General features: G+C 50.1%; 1 protein-coding gene across 5 annotated transcripts in view; it reads left to right on the top strand.

The window, feature by feature from the left end:
• Nucleotides 1-23,838, top strand: part of ncalda (neurocalcin delta a) — a 99,635-nt gene that overhangs the window by 35,432 nt on the left and 40,365 nt on the right. Inside the window, exon 1 of one of the 5 annotated variants that reach the window (XM_031811790.1) lies at nt 1,273-1,523. The exons of 3 other annotated variants lie outside the window; for them this stretch is intronic. The gene's annotated coding sequence lies outside the window, so the exon portion shown is untranslated. Of the gene's footprint in view, nt 1-1,272; nt 1,529-23,838 lie in introns of those variants that run through there. One more of the 5 variants, XM_031811789.1, reaches the window with a different exon arrangement.

The raw sequence follows: 23,838 nt of genomic DNA, 5'->3' as shown, positions 1-23,838 counted from the left end.
TCTGGGGTAGACAACATGTAGCTGTCTGGGGTAGACAACACCAACATGTAGCTGTCTGGGGTAGACAACACCGACATGTAGCCGTCTGGGGTAGACAACATGTAGCTGTCTGGGGTAGACAACATGTAGCTGTCTGGGGTAGACAACATGTAGCTGTCTGGGGTAGACAACATGTAGCTGTCTGGGGTAGACAACATGTAGCTGTCTGGGGTAGACAACACCAACATGTAGCTGTCTGGGGTAGACAACACCAACATGTAGCCGTCTGGGGTAGACAACACCAACATGTAGCTGTCTGGGGTAGACAACACCAACATGTAGCTGTCTGGGGTAGACAACATGTAGCTGTCTGGGGTAGACACCACCAACATGTAGCCGTCTGGGGTAGACAACACCAACATGTAGCCGTCTGGGGTAGACAACACCAACATGTAGCCGTCTGGGGTAGACAACACCAACATGTAGCCGTCTGGGGTAGACAACATGTAGCTGTCTGGGGTAGACAACATGTAGCTGTCTGGGGTAGACAACATGTAGCTGTCTGGAGTAGCCAACATGTAGCTGTCTGGGGTAGACAACATGTAGCTGTCTGGAGTAGACAACATGTAGCTGTCTGGAGTAGACAACATGTAGCTGTCTGGGGTAGACAACATGTAGCTGTCTGGGGTAGACAACACCAACATGTAGCTGTCTGGGGTAGACAACATGTAGCTGTCTGGGCGTATGGTTCAGTAGTTAGCCGAGAAGATCAGACTGCGTATGGTTCAGTAGTTAGCCGAGAAGATCAGACTGCGTGTGGTTCAGTAGTTAGCCGAGAAGATCAGACTGCGTGTGGTTCAGTAGTTAGCCGAGAAGATCAGACTGCGTGTGGTTCAGTAGTTAGCTGAGAAGATCAGACTGCGTGTGGTTCAGTAGTTAGCTGAGAAGATCAGACTGCGTATAGTATGAAAATGGAGTGACCTAAACCCAAACCCCCTTCCCTCTTTTTCCAGGTGACTCAGTTCTGTTGTCCAGTTTAAAAGGAGACCTTTGAAACTCTGCAGGGTTGATGTTAACACGTGTCTGTGGTCTCTCTGTGCTGCTGACAGACTTGTAGAGTGTATTTCCCAGCCCTGGCTGCTGCTGTGTTATAGACGACCTATTGAAAACGCTTTCAGCAGTAGCTCCCGCCCCCCCCCCCCCCCTGTGTTCTACTGTTACCAGGGCAACGCCTTTCATAGAACCGTGTCATGTGACCCCACCGGGGGTTTGACGTCAGAGAGGAGAGGAGGCAGAGTTTGGGTGAAAAGCTTCGCTCAGACATTCACTTAGCAGCTGTGGGGGCTTGTGAGAGTCTCTTCTTCTTCTTGGGTGTTGGGAGTCGCTAGTTGTTGTCACTTCTGCCTGGTGTCTAGTCGAGCCTCTTCCTCTGTTCTGTTAGCTAGATCCTCTCCTGTTGTCACTGCTGCCTGTAGCTGACACTCTGCAAACATAGGACCTGTTGGATTATGGACTGTTAACAGACCTACGTTACTACACACCAGGTGAGGTAAGATCTCTGGTCTTGTCTTTTTGTGTGAGAAACCGGTTGTTTTTGTTTAAATGATTTGCTATTTTCTTTTAATCTTGGCAACACACGCTTCTCATTCGGCTTTTGCAATGTTGTGAGAGCTGCAGGATTGACCACAGGCAACAGTCGGCAGAACATTTGCATTGTGTTGGTTTGAATAAGGAACTGTGGAAGGTTATGAAATGTTACTTTCCCCTGAGTCCAGAGACTGAGGAGTTAGAATACTGTTAGAGGGGGTTAGAATACTGTTAGAGGGGGTTAGAATACTGTTAGAGAGGGTTAGAATACTGTTGGAGGGGGTTAGAATACTGTTGGAGGGGGTTAGAATACTGTTGGTTAGAGGGGGTTAGAATACTGTTGGTTAGAGGGGGTTAGAATACTGTTGGTTAGAGGGGGTTAGAATACTGTTGGTTAGAGGGGGTTAGAATACTGTTGGTTAGAGGGGGTTAGAATACTGTTAGAGGGGGTTAGAATACTGTTAGAGGGGATTAGAATACTGTTGGAGGGGGTTAGAATACTGTTAGAGGGGGTTATAATACTGTTAGAGAGGGTTAGAATACTGTTGGAGGGGGTTAGAATACTGTTGGAGGGGGTTAGAATACTGTTGGAGGGGGTTAGAATACTGTTAGAGGGGTTTAGAATACTGTTAGAGGGGTTTAGAATACTGTTAGAGGGGGTTAGAATACTGTTGGAGGGGGTTAGAATACTGTTGGAGGGGGTTAGAATACTGTTGGAGGGGGTTAGAATACTGTTGGAGGGGGTTAGAATACTGTTGGAGGGGGTTAGAATACTGTTAGAGGGGGTTAGAATACTGTTGGAGGGGGTTAGAATACTGTTGGAGGGGGTTAGAATACTGTTAGAGGGGGTTAGAATACTGTTGGAGGGGGTTAGAATACTGTTAGAGGGGGTTAGAATACTGTTGGATAGAAAGGGGTTAGAATACTGTTGGTTAGAGGGGGTTAGAATACTGTGAGATAGAGGGGGTTAGAGTACTGTGAGATAGGGGGGTTAGAATACTGTGGGATAGAGGGGGTTAGAATACTGTGGGATAGAGGGGGGGTTAGAATACTATTAGAGGGGGTTAGAATACTGTTAGAGGGGGTTAGAATACTGTTGGAGGGGGTTAGAATACTGTTGGAGGGGGTTAGAATACTGTTGGAGGGGGTTAGAATACTGTTGGAGGGGGTTAGAATACTGTTAGAGGGGTTAGAGTACTGTTAGGGGGGGTTAGAATACTGTTAGAGGGGGTTAGAATACTGTTAGAGGGGGTTAGGGTTAGAAGTAATGTAGGAGTGTAATGCTGTGGTATATGAGTAAAATGCTGTGGTGTAGGAGTAATGCTCCTGGAGGACTGTGGTGTATGAGTAATGCTCCTGGAGGACTGTGGTGTAGGAGTAATGCTCCTGGAGGACTGTGGTGTAGGAGTAATGCTCCTGGAGGGCTGTGGTGTAGGAGTAATGCTCCTGGAGGGCTGTGGTGTAGGAGTAATGCTCCTGGAGGGCTGTGGTGTAGGAGTAATGCTCCTGGAGGGCTGTGGTGTAGGAGTAATGCTCCTGGAGGACTGTGGTGTAGGAGTAATGCTCCTGGAGGACTGTGGTGTAGGAGTAATGATCCTGGAGGGCTGTGGTGTAGGAGTAATGCTCCTGGAGTCATTTTAAGCTCCACGCGGCTCCCGAAGCGTTCTAATGTCATTGAGGTTGGGGCTGGAGGGATTGAGGTTGGGCCTGGAGGGATTGAGGTTGGGCCTGGAGGGATTGAGGTTGGGCCTGGAGGGATTGAGGTTGGGGCTGGAGGGATTGAGGTTGGGGCTGGAGGGATTGAGGTTGGGGCTGGAGGGCTGCGGTTGGGGCTGAGGTTGGGGCTGGAGGGATGGGGTTAGAGGGGGGGGTACAGGGGGCAGGCAGCTGCCTCAGAGGAGGGAATGGGGTTTTAAGTGGGTGTGGGGAGGGAGAGGGAGGGAGAATCCAACAGCCTGTGGGGACCAGAGATAAAGAGGGGGGTTACATCTCTCCTCTACAGACACGACATGTGCTCTTCTCCCTCGCGTTATCTTTTCCTCTTGTTCTCCCTCTCTGTTGTAGTCAACTTAGTACAGCAGTTTAGGATGTAGACTGGTGAGCTGGGTCCATTACTCTGATGATGAGGTAGTTTAGGATGTAGACTGGTGAGCTGGGTCCATTACTCTGATGATGAGGTAGTTTAGGATGTAGACTGGTGAGCTGGGTCCATTACTCTGATGATGAGGTAGTTTAGGATGTAGACTGGGTCCATTACTCTGATGATGAGGTAGTTTAGGATGTAGACTGGTGAGCTGGGTCCATTACTCTGATGATGAGGTAGTTTAGGATGTAGACTGGGTCCATTACTCTGATGAGGTAGTTTAGGATGTAGACTGGTGAGCTGGGTCCATTACTCTGATGATGAGGTAGTTTAGGATGTAGACTGGTGAGCTGGGTCCATTACTCTGATGATGAGGTAGTTTAGGATGTAGACTGGGTCCATTACTCTGATGAGGTAGTTTAGGATGTAGACTGGTGAGCTGGGTCCATTACTCTGATGATGAGGTAGTTTAGGATGTAGACTGGTGAGCTGGGTCCATTACTCTGATGATGAGGTAGTTTAGGATATAGACTGGTGAGCTGGGTCCATTACTCTGATGATGAGGTAGTTTAGGATGTAGACTGGTGAGCTGGGTCCATTACTCTGATGATGAGGTAGTTTAGGATGTAGACTGGGTCCATTACTCTGATGATGAGGTAGTTTAGGATGTAGACTGGGTCCATTACTCTGATGATGAGGTAGTTTAGGATGTAGACTGATGAGCTGGGACCATTACTCTGATGAGGTAGTTTAGGATGTAGACTGATGAGCTGGGACCATTACTCTGATGATGAGGTAGTTTAGGATGTAGACTGGGTCCATTACTCTGATGATGAGGTAGTTTAGGATATAGACTGGTGAGCTGGGTCCATTACTCTGATGATGAGGTAGTTTAGGATGTAGACTGATGAGCTGGGACCATTACTCTGATGAGGTAGTTTAGGATGTAGACTGATGAGCTGGGACCATTACTCTGATGATGAGGTAGTTTAGGATATAGACTGATGAGCTGGGACCATTACTCTGATGATGAGGTAGTTTAGGATATAGACTGATGAGCTGGGTCCATTTCTCTATGATGTTGAGGTAGTTTAGGATGTAGACTGTTGACCTGGGGTCTAATCCTCTGAGATGATATTGAGGTAGTTTAGGATGTAGACTGATGACCTGGGGTCTAATCCTTTGAGATGATATTGAGGTAGTTTGAGATGCTAATGATGATAATCCTCTGAAATGATATTGAGGTAGTTTGAGATGATGATGATATTGAGGTAGTTTGAGATGATGATGATAGAGGTAGTTTGAGATGATAATGATGATAATCCTCTGAGATGATGTTGAGGTAGTTTGAGATGATGATGATATTGAGGTAGTTTGAGATGATAATGATGATGATATTGAGGTAGTTTGAGATGATAATGATGATGATATTGAGGTAGATTGAGATGATAATGACGATAATCCTCTGAGATGATGTTGAGGTAGTTTGAGATGATGATGATATTGAGGTAGATTGAGATGATAATGATGATAATCCTCTGAGATGATGTTGAGGTAGTTTGAGATGATAATGATGATAATCCTCTGAGATGATGTTGAGGTAGTTTGAGATGATAATGATGATAAATCCTCAGCTAAAAGCCCTCATCTCCCAGTGGAATGTAATGCTGCTGTTTCTCTATGGGTAATGCACAACCGTGATGATGACATGTCGCGGTGGTGTCCAGCTGTCTGTGTGTTGCTGTCTGGACGACACAGGAACGTGTGAGCTCACCTCATTGAAGTGTATGTTTCCCACAAGACGTTTTTAAAGTTATTTAGGGGATGGACAGTAAACAACGGTTGAAAAACAAGCGACACTTTTGGTCGGTTCAGCTCTTTCATTCCAGTTTAACCAGCTCCAAATGTGTTGATTTGAAATGGGCCACTCACTGCAGTCACAACGGAGCCTCTCTTCGAAATGGGCCACTCACTGCAGTCACAACGGAGCCTCTCTTCGAAATGGGCCACTCACTGCATTCACAACGGAGCCTCTCTTCGAAATGGGCCACTCACTGCATTCACAACGGAGCCTCTCTTCCTGTTGTGAAACGGGGCTGTAGAAATACAAGCTCTCTGTCTCTGCACAGGCATGAAGAGGCCCTTTGGAGGGAGAAGCAAAGGGGTTAACTTGGAGATTGATCTCTCTGTCTCTCTGTATGTATCTCTGTCTGTCTGTATCTCTGTCTCTGTGTCTGTCTGTATCTCTGTCTCTCTGTCTCTGCACAGGCATGAAGAGGCCCTTTGGAGGGAGAAGCAGAGGGGTTAACTTGGAGATTGATCTCTCTCTATCTCAGTCTATCTGTCTGTATCTCTGTCTCTCTGTATGTATCTCTCTCTGTCTGTATCTCTGTCTGTATCTGGGGCGGCAGGTAGCCTAGTGGTTAGAGCGTTGAACTTGTAACCAAAAGGTTCCTAGATTGAATCCCCGAGCTGACACGGTACAAATCTGTCATTCTGCCCCTGAACAGGCAGTTAACCCACTGTTCCTAGTCCGTCATTGAAAATAAGAATTTGTCCTTAACTGACTTGCCTAGTTAAATAAAGGTAAAAATAAATGTTTTTGTTTATCTCTGTCTGTATCTCTCAATTGAATTAAGTTCAATTCAATTAGTTTTATTGGCATGACGTAACAATATACAGTACAAGTCAATGTTTGGACACACCTTCTCATTCAAGGGTTTTTATTTACTTAGACTATCTTCTACATTGTAGAATAATAGTGAAGACATCCAAACTATGAAATAACACATATGGGATCATGTAGTTACCAAACAAGTTTACCAATTCAAAATAGATTTTATATTTGAGATTCTTCAAAGGAGCCACCCTTTGCCTTGATGACAGCTTGGCACATTCAGGCATGTCCCAATAATACAACCTTGAATGAGTAGATGTGTCCCAACTTTTGACTGGTACTGTACATAATGCCAAAGCTTACTCTGGAGATTTACAATATTACCATCAGTAAAATAATAATTAAGACTGTCAACGGGACAACGGTAATAATCAAGGGTTAAAATAACTGCACTTTGATCAATAAGCATAGAGTACATGGTTGGTCTGTCAGACACTGTCCCTCATCCTATAGCAGGCAGCAATGGTCTGTCAGACACTGTCCCTCATCCTATAGCAGGCAGCAATGGTCTGTCAGACACTGTCCCTCATCCTATAGCAGGCAGCAATGGTCTGTCAGACACTGTCCCTCATCCTATAGCAGGCAGCAATGGTCTGTCAGACACTGTCCCTCATCCTATAGCAGGCAGCAATGGTCTGTCAGACACTGTCCCTCATCCTATAGCAGGCAGCAATGGTCTGTCAGACACTGTCCCTCATCCTATAGCAGGCAGCAATGGTCTGTCAGACACTGTCCCTCATCCTATAGCAGGCAGCAATGGTCTGTCAGACACTGTCCCTCATCCTATAGCAGGCAGCAATGGTCTGTCAGACACTGTCTCTCATCCTATAGCAGGCAGCAATGGTCTGTCAGACACTGTCCCTCATCCTATAGCAGGCAGCAATGGTCTGTCAGACACTGTCCCTCATCCTATAGCAGGCAGCAATGGTCTGTCAGACACTGTCCCTCATCCTATAGCAGGCAGCAATGGTCTGTCAGACACTGTCCCTCATCCTATAGCAGGCAGCAATGGTCTGTCAGACACTGTCCCTCATCCTATAGCAGGCAGCAATGTAGTGCTCTGCCAACCCACATAGAGTACATGGTTGGTCTGTCAGACACTGTCCCTCATCCTATAGCAGGCAGCAATGGTCTGTCAGACACTGTCCCTCATCCTATAGCAGGCAGCAATGGTCTGTCAGACACTGTCCCTCATCCTATAGCAGGCAGCAATGGTCTGTCAGACACTGTCCCTCATCCTATAGCAGGCAGCAATGGTCTGTCAGACACTGTCCCTCATCCTATAGCAGGCAGCAATGGTCTGTCAGACACTGTCCCTCATCCTATAGCAGGCAGCAATGGTCTGTCAGACACTGTCCCTCATCCTATAGCAGGCAGCAATGGTCTGTCAGACACTGTCCCTCATCCTATAGCAGGCAGCAATGGTCTGTCAGACACTGTCCCTCATCCTATAGCAGGCAGCAATGGTCTGTCAGACACTGTCCCTCATCCTATAGCAGGCAGCAATGGTCTGTCAGACACTGTCCCTCATCCTATAGCAGGCAGCAATGGTCTGTCAGACACTGTCCCTCATCCTATAGCAGGCAGCAATGGTCTGTCAGACACTGTCCCTCATCCTATAGCAGGCAGCAATGGTCTGTCAGACACTGTCCCTCATCCTATAGCAGGCAGCAATGGTCTGTCAGACACTGTCCCTCATCCTATAGCAGGCAGCAATGGTCTGTCAGACACTGTCCCTCATCCTATAGCAGGCAGCAATGGTCTGTCAGACACTGTCCCTCATCCTATAGCAGGCAGCAATGGTCTGTCAGACACTGTCCCTCATCCTATAGCAGGCAGCAATGGTCTGTCAGACACTGTCCCTCATCCTATAGCAGGCAGCAATGGTCTGTCAGACACTGTCCCTCATCCTATAGCAGGCAGCAATGGTCTGTCAGACACTGTCCCTCATCCTATAGCAGGCAGCAATGGTCTGTCAGACACTGTCCCTCATCCTATAGCAGGCAGCAATGGTCTGTCAGACACTGTCCCTCATCCTATAGCAGGCAGCAATGGTCTGTCAGACACTGTCCCTCATCCTATAGCAGGCAGCAATGGTCTGTCAGACACTGTCCCTCATCCTATAGCAGGCAGCAATGGTCTGTCAGACACTGTCCCTCATCCTATAGCAGGCAGCAATGGTCTGTCAGACACTGTCTCTCATCCTATAGCAGGCAGCAATGGTCTGTCAGACACTGTCCCTCATCCTATAGCAGGCAGCAATGGTCTGTCAGACACTGTCCCTCATCCTATAGCAGGCAGCAATGGTCTGTCAGACACTGTCCCTCATCCTATAGCAGGCAGCAATGGTCTGTCAGACACTGTCCCTCATCCTATAGCAGGCAGCAATGGTCTGTCAGACACTGTCCCTCATCCTATAGCAGGCAGCAATGGTCTGTCAGACACTGTCCCTCATCCTATAGCAGGCAGCAATGGTCTGTCAGACACTGTCCCTCATCCTATAGCAGGCAGCAATGGTCTGTCAGACACTGTCCCTCATCCTATAGCAGGCAGCAATGGTCTGTCAGACACTGTCCCTCATCCTATAGCAGGCAGCAATGGTCTGTCAGACACTGTCCCTCATCCTATAGCAGGCAGCAATGGTCTGTCAGACACTGTCCCTCATCCTATAGCAGGCAGCAATGGTCTGTCAGACACTGTCCCTCATCCTATAGCAGGCAGCAATGGTCTGTCAGACACTGTCCCTCATCCTATAGCAGGCAGCAATGGTCTGTCAGACACTGTCCCTCATCCTATAGCAGGCAGCAATGGTCTGTCAGACACTGTCCCTCATCCTATAGCAGGCAGCAATGGTCTGTCAGACACTGTCCCTCATCCTATAGCAGGCAGCAATGTAGTGCTCTGCCAACCCAGGGTATATATGTTGTGGTTATATGTTGCGGGTGTATATGTTGAGGGTGTATATGTTGCGGGTGTATATGTTGAGGGTGTATATGTTGAGGGTGTATATGTTGAGGGTGTATATGTTGAGGGTGTATATGTTGCGGGTGTATATGTTGTGGGTGTATATGTTGCGGGTGTATATGTTGTGGTTATATGTTGAGGGTGTATATGTTGCGGGTGTATATTGCGGGTGTATATTGCGGATATATAATGTGCAAAGGAACACACATCTTTCTGCCAGTTTTAACATAATGTGATATTTACCCGTTTTGAGGGGATAAAGTCTCTGCCTCTTGACAGATCTGTGTTTCTGTGACGGCTCTTTACCCTCCCCACAATGACTCTTTACCCTCCCCACAATGACTCTTTACCCCCCCACAATGACTCTTTACCCTCCCCACAATGACTCTTTACCCTCCCCACAATGACTCTTTACCCTCCCCATAATGACTATTTACCCTCCCCACAATGACTCACTCTTTACCCTCCCCACAATGACTCTTTAGCCCCCCACAATGACTCACTCTCTCAACCCCCCCACAATGACTCACTCTCTTTCCCCCCCACAATGACTATGACTCACTCTCTCAACCCCCCCACAATGACTCACTCTCTTCCCCCCCCCACAATGACTCTTTACCCCCCCACAATGACTCACTCTCTTTACCCTCCCCACAATGACTCACTCTCTTCCCCCCCCCCCCCCCCCACAATGACTCTTTACCCCCCCACAATGACTCTTTACTCTCCCCACGATGACTCACTCTCATTGATTCTCCCCTGTCTGGGGAGATAGGGGTGGGTCGGGGCTCTGCGTGTGTGTGTGTGTGTGTGTGCGTGTGTGTGCGTGTGTGTGTGTGTGTGTGTGTGTGTGTGTGTGTGTGTGTGTGTGTGTGTGTGTGTGTGTGTGTGTGTGTGTGTGCGTGCTCAGCTAGGTTGGTCTAGCATGCGCTGGCCAGCGGGGAGTTGTCCTCTCAGAGGAAGGATGACACAACTTTTGTCAGAGCTACAGAGGAACAGCAGGGAGGGACACAGGCCAGTCAGCTCAGAGAGACTAACAGCAGGGAGGGACACAGGCCAGTCAGCTGATCAGAGAGACTAACAGCAGGGAGGGACACAGGCCAGTCAGCTCAGAGAGACTAACAGCAGGGAGGGACACAGGCCAGTCAGCTGGTCAGAGAGACTAACAGCAGGGAGGGACACAGGCCAGTCAGCTGATCAGAGAGACTAACAGCAGGGAGGGACACAGGCCAGTCAGCTGATCAGAGAGACTAACAGCAGGGAGGGACACAGGCCAGTGGTCTGGTCAGAAAGACTAACAGCAGGGAGGGACACAGGCCAGTCAGCTGGTCAGAGAGACTAACAGCAGGGAGGGACACAGGCCAGTCAGCTGATCAGAGAGACTAACAGCAGGGAGGGACACAGGCCAGTCAGCTCAGAGAGACTAACAGCAGGGAGGGACACAGGCCAGTCAGCTCAGAGAGACTAACAGCAGGGAGGGACACAGGCCAGTCAGCTGATCAGAGAGACTAACAGCAGGGAGGGACACAGGCCAGTCAGCTGATCAGAGAGACTAACAGCAGGGAGGGACACAGGCCAGTCAGCTCAGAGAGACTAACAGCAGGGAGGGACACAGGCCAGTCAGCTGATCAGAGAGACTAACAGCAGGGAGGGACACAGGCCAGTCAGCTCAGAGAGACTAACAGCAGGGAGGGACACAGGCCAGTCAGCTGATCAGAGAGACTAACAGCAGGGAGGGACACAGGCCAGTCAGCTGATCAGAGAGACTAACAGCAGGGAGGGACACAGGCCAGTCAGCTGATCAGAGAGACTAACAGCAGGGAGGGACACAGGCCAGTGGTCTGGTCAGAAAGACTAACAGCAGGGAGGGACACAGGCCAGTCAGCTGATCAGAGAGACTAACAGCAGGGAGGGACACAGGCCAGTCAGCTGATCAGAGAGACTAACAGCAGGGAGGGACACAGGCCAGTCAGCTCAGAGAGACTAACAGCAGGGAGGGACACAGGCCAGTCAGCTGATCAGAGAGACTAACAGCAGGGAGGGACACAGGCCAGTCAGCTGATCAGAGAGACTAACAGCAGGGAGGGACACAGGCCAGTGGTCTGGTCAGAAAGACTAACAGCAGGGAGGGACACAGGCCAGTCAGCTGGTCCTGAAGCTGATCAGAGAGACTAACAGCAGGGAGGGACACAGGCCAGTCAGCTGATCAGAGAGACTAACAGCAGGGAGGGACACAGGCCAGTGGTCTGGTCAGAAAGACTAACAGCAGGGAGGGACACAGGCCAGTCAGCTGGTCCTGAAGCTGATCAGAGAGACTAACAGCAGGGAGGGACACAGGCCAGTCAGCTGATCAGAGAGACTAACAGCAGGGAGGGACACAGGCCAGTCAGCTGATCAGAGAGACTAACAGCAGGGAGGGACACAGGCCAGTCAGCTCAGAGAGACTAACAGCAGGGAGGGACACAGGCCAGTCAGCTCAGAGAGACTAACAGCAGGGAGGGACACAGGCCAGTCAGCTGATCAGAGAGACTAACAGCAGGGAGGGACACAGGCCAGTGGTCTGGTCAGAAAGACTAACAGCAGGGAGGGACACAGGCCAGTCAGCTCAGAGAGACTAACAGCAGGGAGGGACACAGGCCAGTCAGCTGATCAGAGAGACTAACAGCAGGGAGGGACACAGGCCAGTCAGCTCAGAGAGACTAACAGCAGGGAGGGACACAGGCCAGTACTCTGGTCAGAGAGACTAACAGCAGGGAGGGACACAGGCCAGTCAGCTGATCAGAGAGACTAACAGCAGGGAGGGACACAGGCCAGTCAGCTGATCAGAGAGACTAACAGCAGGGAGGGACACAGGCCAGTCAGCTGATCAGAGAGACTAACAGCAGGGAGGGACACAGGCCAGTCAGCTCAGAGAGACTAACAGCAGGGAGGGACACAGGCCAGTCAGCTGATCAGAGAGACTAACAGCAGGGAGGGACACAGGCCAGTCAGCTGATCAGAGAGACTAACAGCAGGGAGGGACACAGGCCAGTCAGCTCAGAGAGACTAACAGCAGGGAGGGACACAGGCCAGTACTCTGGTCAGAGAGACTAACAGCAGGGAGGGACACAGGCCAGTCAGCTGATCAGAGAGACTAACAGCAGGGAGGGACACAGGCCAGTCAGCTGATCAGAGAGACTAACAGCAGGGAGGGACACAGGCCAGTCAGCTGATCAGAGAGACTAACAGCAGGGAGGGACACAGGCCAGTCAGCTCAGAGAGACTAACAGCAGGGAGGGACACAGGCCAGTCAGCTGATCAGAGAGACTAACAGCAGGGAGGGACACAGGCCAGTCAGCTGATCAGAGAGACTAACAGCAGGGAGGGACACAGGCCAGTGGTCTGGTCAGAAAGACTAACAGCAGGGAGGGACACAGGCCAGTCAGCTGGTCCTGAAGCTGATCAGAGAGACTAACAGCAGGGAGGGACACAGGCCAGTCAGCTCAGAGAGACTAACAGCAGGGAGGGACACAGGCCAGTCAGCTGGTCAGAGAGACTAACAGCAGGGAGGGACACAGGCCAGTCAGCTGATCAGAGAGACTAACAGCAGGGAGGGACACAGGCCAGTCAGCTGATCAGAGAGACTAACAGCAGGGAGGGACACAGGCCAGTGGTCTGGTCAGAAAGACTAACAGCAGGGAGGGACAAAGGCCAGTCAGCTGGTCAGAGAGACTAACAGCAGGGAGGGACACAGGCCAGTCAGCTGATCAGAGAGACTAACAGCAGGGAGGGACACAGGCCAGTCAGCTGATCAGAGAGACTAACAGCAGGGAGGGACACAGGCCAGTCAGCTCAGAGAGACTAACAGCAGGGAGGGACACAGGCCAGTCAGCTCAGAGAGACTAACAGCAGGGAGGGACACAGGCCAGTCAGCTGATCAGAGAGACTAACAGCAGGGAGGGACACAGGCCAGTCAGCTGATCAGAGAGACTAACAGCAGGGAGGGACACAGGCCAGTCAGCTCAGAGAGACTAACAGCAGGGAGGGACACAGGCCAGTCAGCTCAGAGAGACTAACAGCAGGGAGGGACACAGGCCAGTCAGCTGATCAGAGAGACTAACAGCAGGGAGGGACACAGGCCAGTCAGCTCAGAGAGACTAACAGCAGGGAGGGACACAGGCCAGTCAGCTGATCAGAGAGACTAACAGCAGGGAGGGACACAGGCCAGTCAGCTGATCAGAGAGACTAACAGCAGGGAGGGACACAGGCCAGTCAGCTGATCAGAGAGACTAACAGCAGGGAGGGACACAGGCCAGTCAGCTGATCAGAGAGACTAACAGCAGGGAGGGACACAGGCCAGTCAGCTCAGAGAGACTAACAGCAGGGAGGGACACAGGCCAGTCAGCTGATCAGAGAGACTAACAGCAGGGAGGGACACAGGCCAGTCAGCTGATCAGAGAGACTAACAGCAGGGAGGGACACAGGCCAGTCAGCTCAGAGAGACTAACAGCAGGGAGGGACACAGGCCAGTCAGCTGATCAGAGAGACTAACAGCAGGGAGGGACACAGGCCAGTCAGCTGATCAGAGAGACTAACAGCAGGGAGGGACACAGGCCAGTGGTCTGGTCAGAAAGACTAACAGCAGGGAGGGACACAGGCCAGTCAGCTGGTCCTGAAGCTGATCAGAGAGACTAACAGCAGGGAGGGACACAGGCCAGTCAGCTCAGAGAGACTAACAGCAGGGAGGGACACAGGCCAGTCAGCTGGTCAGAGAGACTAACAGCAGGGAGGGACACAGGCCAGTCAGCTGATCAGAGAGACTAACAGCAGGGAGGGACACAGGCCAGTCAGCTGATCAGAGAGACTAACAGCAGGGAGGGACACAGGCCAGTGGTCTGGTCAGAAAGACTAACAGCAGGGAGGGACAAAGGCCAGTCAGCTGGTCAGAGAGACTAACAGCAGGGAGGGACACAGGCCAGTCAGCTGATCAGAGAGACTAACAGCAGGGAGGGACACAGGCCAGTCAGCTGATCAGAGAGACTAACAGCAGGGAGGGACACAGGCCAGTCAGCTCAGAGAGACTAACAGCAGGGAGGGACACAGGCCAGTCAGCTCAGAGAGACTAACAGCAGGGAGGGACACAGGCCAGTCAGCTGATCAGAGAGACTAACAGCAGGGAGGGACACAGGCCAGTCAGCTGATCAGAGAGACTAACAGCAGGGAGGGACACAGGCCAGTCAGCTCAGAGAGACTAACAGCAGGGAGGGACACAGGCCAGTCAGCTCAGAGAGACTAACAGCAGGGAGGGACACAGGCCAGTCAGCTGATCAGAGAGACTAACAGCAGGGAGGGACACAGGCCAGTCAGCTCAGAGAGACTAACAGCAGGGAGGGACACAGGCCAGTCAGCTGATCAGAGAGACTAACAGCAGGGAGGGACACAGGCCAGTCAGCTGATCAGAGAGACTAACAGCAGGGAGGGACACAGGCCAGTCAGCTGATCAGAGAGACTAACAGCAGGGAGGGACACAGGCCAGTCAGCTGATCAGAGAGACTAACAGCAGGGAGGGACACAGGCCAGTCAGCTCAGAGAGACTAACAGCAGGGAGGGACACAGGCCAGTCAGCTGATCAGAGAGACTAACAGCAGGGAGGGACACAGGCCAGTCAGCTGATCAGAAAGACTAACAGCAGGGAGGGACACAGGCCAGTCAGCTGATCAGAGAGACTAACAGCAGGGAGGGACACAGGCCAGTCAGCTCAGAGAGACTAACAGCAGGGAGGGACACAGGCCAGTCAGCTGATCAGAGAGACTAACAGCAAGGAGGGACACAGGCCAGTCAGCTCAGAGAGACTAACAGCAGGGAGGGACACAGGCCAGTCAGCTGATCAGAGAGACTAACAGCAGGGAGGGACACAGGCCAGTCAGCTGATCAGAGAGACTAACAGCAGGGAGGGACACAGGCCAGTCAGCTGATCAGAGAGACTAACAGCAGGGAGGGACACAGGCCAGTCAGCTGATCAGAGAGACTAACAGCAGGGAGGGACACAGGCCAGTCAGCTGATCAGAGAGACTAACAGCAGGGAGGGACACAGGCCAGTCAGCTGATCAGAGAGACTAACAGCAGGGAGGGACACAGGCCAGTCAGCTGATCAGAGAGACTAACAGCAGGGAGGGACACAGGCCAGTCAGCTGATCAGAGAGACTAACAGCAGGGAGGGACACAGGCCAGTCAGCTCAGAGAGACTAACAGCAGGGAGGGACACAGGCCAGTCAGCTCAGAGAGACTAACAGCAGGGAGGGACACAGGCCAGTCAGCTGATCAGAGAGACTAACAGCAGGGAGGGACACAGGCCAGTGGTCTGGTCAGAAAGACTAACAGCAGGGAGGGACACAGGCCAGTCAGCTCAGAGAGACTAACAGCAGGGAGGGACACAGGCCAGTGGTCTGGTCAGAGAGACTAACAGCAGGGAGGGACACAGGCCAGTCAGCTGATCAGAGAGACTAACAGCAGGGAGGGACACAGGCCAGTCAGCTGATCAGAGAGACTAACAGCAGGGAGGGACACAGGCCAGTCAGCTCAGAGAGACTAACAGCAGGGAGGGACACAGGCCAGTCAGCTGATCAGAGAGACTAACAGCAGGGAGGGACACAGGCCAGTCAGCTGATCAGAGAGACTAACAGCAGGGAGGGACACAGGCCAGTCAGCTCAGAGAGACTAACAGCAGGGAGGGACACAGGCCAGTCAGCTGATCAGAGAGACTAACAGCAGGGAGGGACACAGGCCAGTGGTCTGGTCAGAAAGACTAACAGCAGGGAGGGACACAGGCCAGTCAGCTCAGAGAGACTAACAGCAGGGAGGGACACAGGCCAGTCAGCTGATCAGAGAGACTAACAGCAGGGAGGGACACAGGCCAGTGGTCTGGTCAGAAAGACTAACAGCAGGGAGGGACACAGGCCAGTCAGCTGGTCCTGAAGCTGATCAGAGAGACTAACAGCAGGGAGGGACACAGGCCAGTCAGCTGATCAGAGAGACTAACAGCAGGGAGGGACACAGGCCAGTGGTCTGGTCAGAAAGACTAACAGCAGGGAGGGACACAGGCCAGTCAGCTGGTCAGAAAGACTAACAGCAGGGAGGGACACAGGCCAGTCAGCTGGTCCTGAAGCTGATCAGAGAGACTAACAGCAGGGAGGGACACAGGCCAGTCAGCTGGTCCTGAAGCTGATCAGAGACTGAAAACCACAGTGAGAGAAACAAGCTGCCTGGTCCTAAAGCTGAGAGACACAGAGAGACCAGTCAGAGATGGTTTAGGACTTGTCTCCCTGATCAGAGGGAGGAGATTACCATGGTGACACCAGGCTGCTATTGTGTTATATCAGTCCTCTGTCCTCAGCCAGAATACACACATCTCATAGACCAACCTGTGTGTGTGTGTGTGTGTGTCTGTGTGTGTGTCTGTGTCTGTGTCTGTGTGTGTGTGTGTGTGTGCGTGTGCGCGTGTGTGTGTGTCGTTCCAGGTGGGTGGTTAATGCGTAGGTGGAAGTAGATAGCTCGTGTCTCTCTGTCAATCCAATCCGATATCTCTTGACGGTTTTTCCGTGCTTTCTTCTTAGGCCAGTTTAATTTAACGCCACAGTCCCCAGATGAGTACTTCTTAGGCCAGTTTAATTTAACGTCACAGTCCCCAGATGAGTACTTCTTAGGCCAGTTTAATTTAACGTCACAGTCCCCAGATGAGTACTTATTAGGCCAGTTTAATTTAATGCCACAGTCCCCAGATGAGTACTTCTTAGGCCAGTTTAATTTAACATGACAGTCACAGTCCCCAGATGAGTACTTATCCCCTCTGATACGCCTCTGTGTGTCCGGCGCTGTACTAAGGCTGGATGTAAAGACATGGTGTCAGTTGACCATCTCTCCTAATGGTGTCAGTTGACCGTCTCTCCTAATGGTGTCAGTTGACCATCTCTCCTAATGGTGTCAGTTGACCATCTCTCCTAATGGTGTCAGTGGACCATCTATCCTAATAGTGTCAGTTTACCATATCTCCTAATGGTGTCAGTGTACCATCTCTCCTAATGGTGTCAGTTTACCATCTCTCCTAATGGTGTCAGTTTACCATCTCTCCTAATGGTGTCAGTTGACCATCTCTCCTAATGGTGTCAGTTGACCATCTCTCCTAATGGTGTCAGTTGACCATCTCTCCTAATGGTGTCAGTTGACCATCTCTCCTAATGGTGTCAGTTTACCATCTCTCCTAATGGTGTCAGTTTACCATCTCTCCTAATGGTGTCAGTTTACCATCTCTCCTAATGGTGTCAGTTTACCAACTCTCCTAATGGTGTCAGTTGACCATCTCTCCTAATGGTGTCAGTTGACCATCTCTCCTAATGGTGTCAGTGTACCATCTCTCCTAATGGTGTCAGTTGACCATCTCTCCTAATGGTGTCAGTTGACCATCTCTCCTAATGGTGTCAGTTGACCATCTCTCCTAATGGTGTCATTTGACCATCTCTCCTAATGGTGTCAGTTGACCATCTCTCCTAATGGTGTCAGTTGACCATCTCTCCTAATGGTGTCAGTTGACCATCTCTCCTAATGGTGTCAGTTGACCATCTCTCTTAATGGTGTCAGTTGACCATCTCTCTTAATGGTGTCAGTTGACCATCTCTCCTAATGGTGTCAGTTGACCATCTCTCCTAATGGTGTCAGTTGACCATCTCTCCTAATGGTGTCAGTTGACCATCTCTCCTAATGGTGTCAGTTGACCATCTCTCCTAATGGTGTCAGTTGACCATCTCTCCTAATGGTGTCAGTTGACCATCTCTCCTAATGGTGTCAGTTGACCATCTCTCCTAATGGTAGCATACAGTGTTGTACCACCACAGAAAGACATTCACAACACCGACCCGACCGCTCTTCAGCTCAGCTTGAGCTGAAACTCAGACAGGTTTATGGGAAATAGTGATTTTAGGTTGTTTTGAGGTTCACCAGAGGCACTCTGAAAACACCCACTCTCCCATGATTGGACCTGAAATAATGGCAGGTTTTTCGAGGCCGCGGGTTCGGGCTAGAGTGCCGCCCCTGTGGGGCCCTGGTCAGAATACATGCAGTAAATGAGATGTAAGGACGCAGCCTCACAGAGTTGAACCTTGCAACACTATCAGTGGAAGCAGCTGTTGTTTGGGGGGTGATATGGAAGAGGGGTTATTTGTTCAGCAGAGAGGACTCTGGCTGTGCTACATGTCTGAATGTCAAGCTGTTGTTTGGGGGGTGATATGGAAGAGGGGTTATTTGTTCAGCAGAGAGAGGACTCTGGCTGTGCTACATGTCTGAATGCTGTTGTCTGCTCTGATTTCTGTTCTGAAAAGCAGCTCTCGCTATCACGATGACTAGCGGCTTTAGATGGTTCCTTCTGAACGGAACCAATTCCACTGTTCCCTCCAGAAAAATAAAGTTCTTGACCGGTTTGAAAACCAGGGTGTTCTGTCTGCTACAACACAGAGACTACAGCTGTAGAGTCTGTCCTCAGCCTATCCTCAGCCTCAGCCTCAGCCTATCCTCAGCCTATCCTCAGCCTCAGCCTAGCCTCAGCCTATCCTCAGCCTCAGCCTATCCTCAGCCTAGCCACAGATGATCCATTACATTGACCAGACACTCCATTGGCCGCTCTAACAATGCAAAGTAATGGAAGGCAGTCAGGAGGAGGCCAGGTCAGGTGGGACCGTTCCAGCCAATGAGGCTGATTACGCGTGTGATGGCAGGCACAACTCCCAGATAGTGTTGGGATGTCACAACCTAATCACTACGGACCAACTCCCAGATAGTGTTGGGATGTCACAACCTAATCACTACGGACCAACTCCCAGATAGTGTTGGGATGCCACAACCTAATCACTACGGACCAACTCCCAGATAGTGTTGGGATGTCACAACCTAATCACTACGGACCAACTCCCAGATAGTGTTGGGATGTCACAACCTAATCACTACGGACCAACTCCCAGATAGTGTTGGGATGTCACAACCTAATCACTACGGACCAACTCCCAGATAGTGTTGGGATGTCACAACCTAATCACTACGGACCAACTCCCAGATAGTGTTGGGATGTCACAACCTAATCACTACGGACCAACTCCCAGATAGTGTTGGGATGTCACAACCTAATCACTACGGACCAACTCCCAGATAGTGTTGGGATGCCACGTGTCCTACGTATATCAGTACACTCATAATAACCTAATCACTACGGACCTTCTATTCCATCAAAGAAGCCACACGTCCCAAATGAACCTTCTGTTAAGTAAATTCGACACTCATTGCGTTGATGACCTGTGACCTCTCTGGGGTTGTTTCACTTCCCCCGGGCTCATAGACTGTCACGTGTTTTAGTATAAGTTACCCAGGTCCTAACACTGCTTATCAAACACATGGTGTTACCGAGGCCCTAACACTGCTTATCAAACACACTGCTTATCAAACACACTGCTTATCAAACACATGGTGTTACCCAGGTCCTAACACTGCTTATCCAACACATGGTGTTACCCAGGTCCTAACACTGCTTATCAAACACATGGTGTTACCCAGGCCCTAACACTGCTTATCAAACACATGGTGTTACCCAGGTCCTAACACTGCTTATCAAACACATGGTGTTACCCAGGCCCCAACACTGCTTATCAAACACACTGCTTATCAAACACACTGCTTATCAAACACACTGCTTATCAAACACATGGTGTTACCCAGGTCCTAACACTGCTTATCAAACACACGGTGTTACCCAGGTCCTAACACTGCTTATCCAACACATGGTGTTACCCAGGTCCTAACACTGCTTATCCAACACATGGTGTTACCCAGGCCCCAACACTGCTTATCAAACACACGGTGTTACCCAGGTCCTAACACTGCTTATCAAACACATGGTGTTACCCAGGTCCTAACACTGCTTATCAAACACATGGTGTTACCCAGGTCCTAACACTGCTTATCCAACACACGGTGTTACCCAGGTCCTAACACTGCTTATCAAACACACTGCTTATCAAACACACTGCTTATCAAACACACTGCTTATCAAACACACGGTGTTACCCAGGTCCTAACACTGCTTATCAAACACACTGCTTATCAAACACACTGCTTATCAAACACACTGCTTATCAAACACACGGTGTTACCCAGGTCCTAACACTGCTTATCAAACACATGGTGTTACCCAGGTCCTAACACTGCTTATCAAACACACTGCTAATCAAACACACTGCTTATCAAACACATGGTGTTACCCAGGTCCTAACACTGCTTATCAAACACACGGTGTTACCCAGGTCCTAACACTGCTTATCAAACACACTGCTTATCAAACACATGGTGTTACCCAGGTCCTAACACTGCTTATCAAACACACTGCTTATCAAACACACGGTGTTACCCAGGCCCCAACACTGCTTATCAAACACACGGTGTTACCCAGGTCCTAACACTGCTTATCAAACACATGGTGTTACCCAGGCCCTAACACTGCTTATCAAACACATGGTGTTACCCAGGTCCTAACACTGCTTATCAAACACATGGTGTTACCCAGGTCCTAACACTGCTTATCAAACACATGGTGTTACCCAGGTCCTAACACTGCTTATCAAACACATGGTGTTACCCAGGTCCTAACACTGCTTATCAAACACATGGTGTTACCCAGGTCCTAACACTGCTTATCAAACACACGGTGTTACCCAGGTCCTAACACTGCTTATCAAACACATGGTGTTACCCAGGTCCTAACACTGCTTATCAAACACACGGTGTTACCCAGGCCCTAACACTGCTTATCAAACACACTGCTTATCAAACACACTGCTTATCAAACACATGGTGTTACCCAGGTCCTAATACTGCTTATCAAACACATGGTGTTACCCAGGCCCTAACACTGCTTATCAAACACACGGTGTTACCCAGGTCCTAATACTGCTTATCAAACACACGGTGTTACCCAGGTCCTAACACTGCTTATCCAACACATGGTGTTACCCAGGCCCTAACACTGCTTATCAAACACATGGTGTTACCCAGGCCCTAACACTGCTTATCAAACACATGGTGTTACCCAGGCCCTAACACTGCTTATCAAACACATGGTGTTACCCAGGTCCTAACACTGCTTATCCAACACATGGTGTTACCCAGGTCCTAATACTGCTTATCAAACACACGGTGTTACCCAGGCCCTAACACTGCCTCTGACAGGACTGACATTCATGACTAAACATTCTCACTCTTAATGTCTTATTGTTGGAAATTAACAAACAGCTAGCAGGAAGTGAACTCCCCTGAGGGAATTATCAGGCGTGCTGATTGGATCCCAGTCAGCTCCCCTGAGGGAATTATCAGGCGTGCTTGTGTTGATGAATATCACCACTCAGAGTGGGTCATCGTGCTGGGTCATCCGTTCTGTCTTAACCTGCTGGGAAGCCCTGAGAGAGTGGTGTGAATAATTATCAGGGTGGCAGTCTGGTCAGAGTTAAACAACTGTCTGTTACTACGAGGCATTGTGTTGAGAGAGAGAACCATGCCAGTCCCTGTCTGTGTCTGCTACTACGAGGCATTGTGTTGAGAGAGAACCATGCCTGTCTGTGTCTTTTACTACGAGGCATTGTGTTGAGAGAGAACCATGCCAGTCCCTGTCTGTTACTACGAGGCATTGTGTTGAGAGCGAACCATGCCAGTCCCTGTCTGTGTCTGTTACTACGAGGCATTGTGTTGAGAGAGAACCATGCCAGTCCCTGTCTGTGTCTGTTACTACGAGGCATTGTGTTGAGAGAACCATGCCAGTCCCTGTCTGTTACTACGAGGCATTGTGTTGAGAGAGAACCATGCCAGTCCCTGTCTGTGTCTTTTACTACAAGGCATTGTGTTGAGAGAGAACCATGCCAGTCCCTGTCTGTGTCTGTTACTACGAGGCATTGTGTTGAGAGAGAACCATGCCAGTCCCTGTCTGTGTCTTTTACTACGAGGCATTGTGTTGAGAGAGAACCATGCCAGTCCCTGTCTGTGTCTTTTACTACGAGGCATTGTGTTGAGAGAACCATGCCAGTCTCTGTCTGTGTCTTTTACTACGAGGCATTGTGTTGAGAGAACCATGCCAGTCCCTGTCTGTGTCTGTTACTACGAGGCATTGTGTTGAGAGAGAACCATGCCAGTCCCTGTCTGTGTCTTTTACTATGAGGCATTGTGTTGAGAGAACCATGCCAGTCCCTGTCTGTGTCTTTTACTACGAGGCATTGTGTTGAGAGAGAACCATGCCAGTCCCTGTCTGTGTCTTTTACTACGAGGCATTGTGTTGAGAGAGAACCATGCCAGTCCCTGTCTGTGTCTTTTACTACGAGGCATTGTGTTGAGAGAGAACCATGCCAGTCCCTGTCTGTTACTACGAGGCATTGTGTTGAGAGAGAACCATGCCAGTCTCTGTCTGTGTCTTTTACTACGAGGCATTGTGTTGAGAGAGAACCATGCCAGTCCCTGTCTGTTACTACGAGGCATTGTGTTGAGAGAGAACCATGCCAGTCCCTGTCTGTGTCTTTTACTACGAGGCATTGTGTTGAGAGAGAACCATGCCAGTCCCTGTCTGTGTCTGTTACTACGAGGCATTGTGTTGAGAGAGAACCATGCCAGTCCCTGTCTGTGTCTGTTACTACGAGGCATTGTGTTGAGAGAACCATGCCAGTCCCTGTCTGTGTCTGTTACTACGAGGCATTGTGTTGAGAGAGAACCATGCCAGTCCCTGTCTGTGTCTGTTACTACGAGGCATTGTGTTGAGAGAGAACCATGCCAGTCCCTGTCTGTGTCTGTTACTACGAGGCATTGTGTTGAGAGAGAACCATGCCAGTCCCTGTCTGTGTCTGTTACTACGAGGCATTGTGTTGAGAGAGAACCATGCCAGTCCCTGTCTGTTACTACGAGGCATTGTGTTGAGAGAGAACCATGCCAGTCCCTGTCTGTGTCTGTTACTACGAGGCATTGTGTTGAGAGAGAACCATGCCAGTCCCTGTCTGTTACTACGAGGCATTGTGTTGAGAGAGAACCATGCCAGTCCCTGTCTGTGTCTGTTACTACGAGGCATTGTGTTGAGAGAGAACCATGCCAGTCCCTGTCTGTGTCTGTTACTACGAGGCATTGTGTTGAGAGAGAACCATGCCAGTCCCTGTCTGTGTCTGTTACTACGAGGCATTGTGTTGAGAGAGAACCATGCCAGTCCCTGTCTGTGTCTGTTACTACGAGGCATTGTGTTGAGAGAGAACCATGCCAGTCCCTGTCTGTTACTACGAGGCATTGTGTTGAGAGAGAACCATGCCAGTCCCTGTCTGTGTCTGTTACTACGAGGCATTGTGTTGAGAGAGAACCATGCCAGTCCCTGTCTGTTACTACGAGGCATTGTGTTGAGAGAGAACCATGCCAGTCCCTGTCTGTTACTACGAGGCATTGTGTTGAGAGAGAACCATGCCAGTCCCTGTCTGTGTCTGTTACTACGAGGCATTGTGTTGAGAGAGAACCATGC

Source organism: Oncorhynchus kisutch, unplaced genomic scaffold (genome assembly GCF_002021735.2).
Source record: "Oncorhynchus kisutch isolate 150728-3 unplaced genomic scaffold, Okis_V2 Okis02a-Okis13b_hom, whole genome shotgun sequence".
Classification (NCBI taxonomy): domain Eukaryota; kingdom Metazoa; phylum Chordata; class Actinopteri; order Salmoniformes; family Salmonidae; genus Oncorhynchus; species Oncorhynchus kisutch.
Note: the sequence above shows the minus strand (reverse complement) of the source record. Positions and strands in the feature narration are given on the sequence as shown.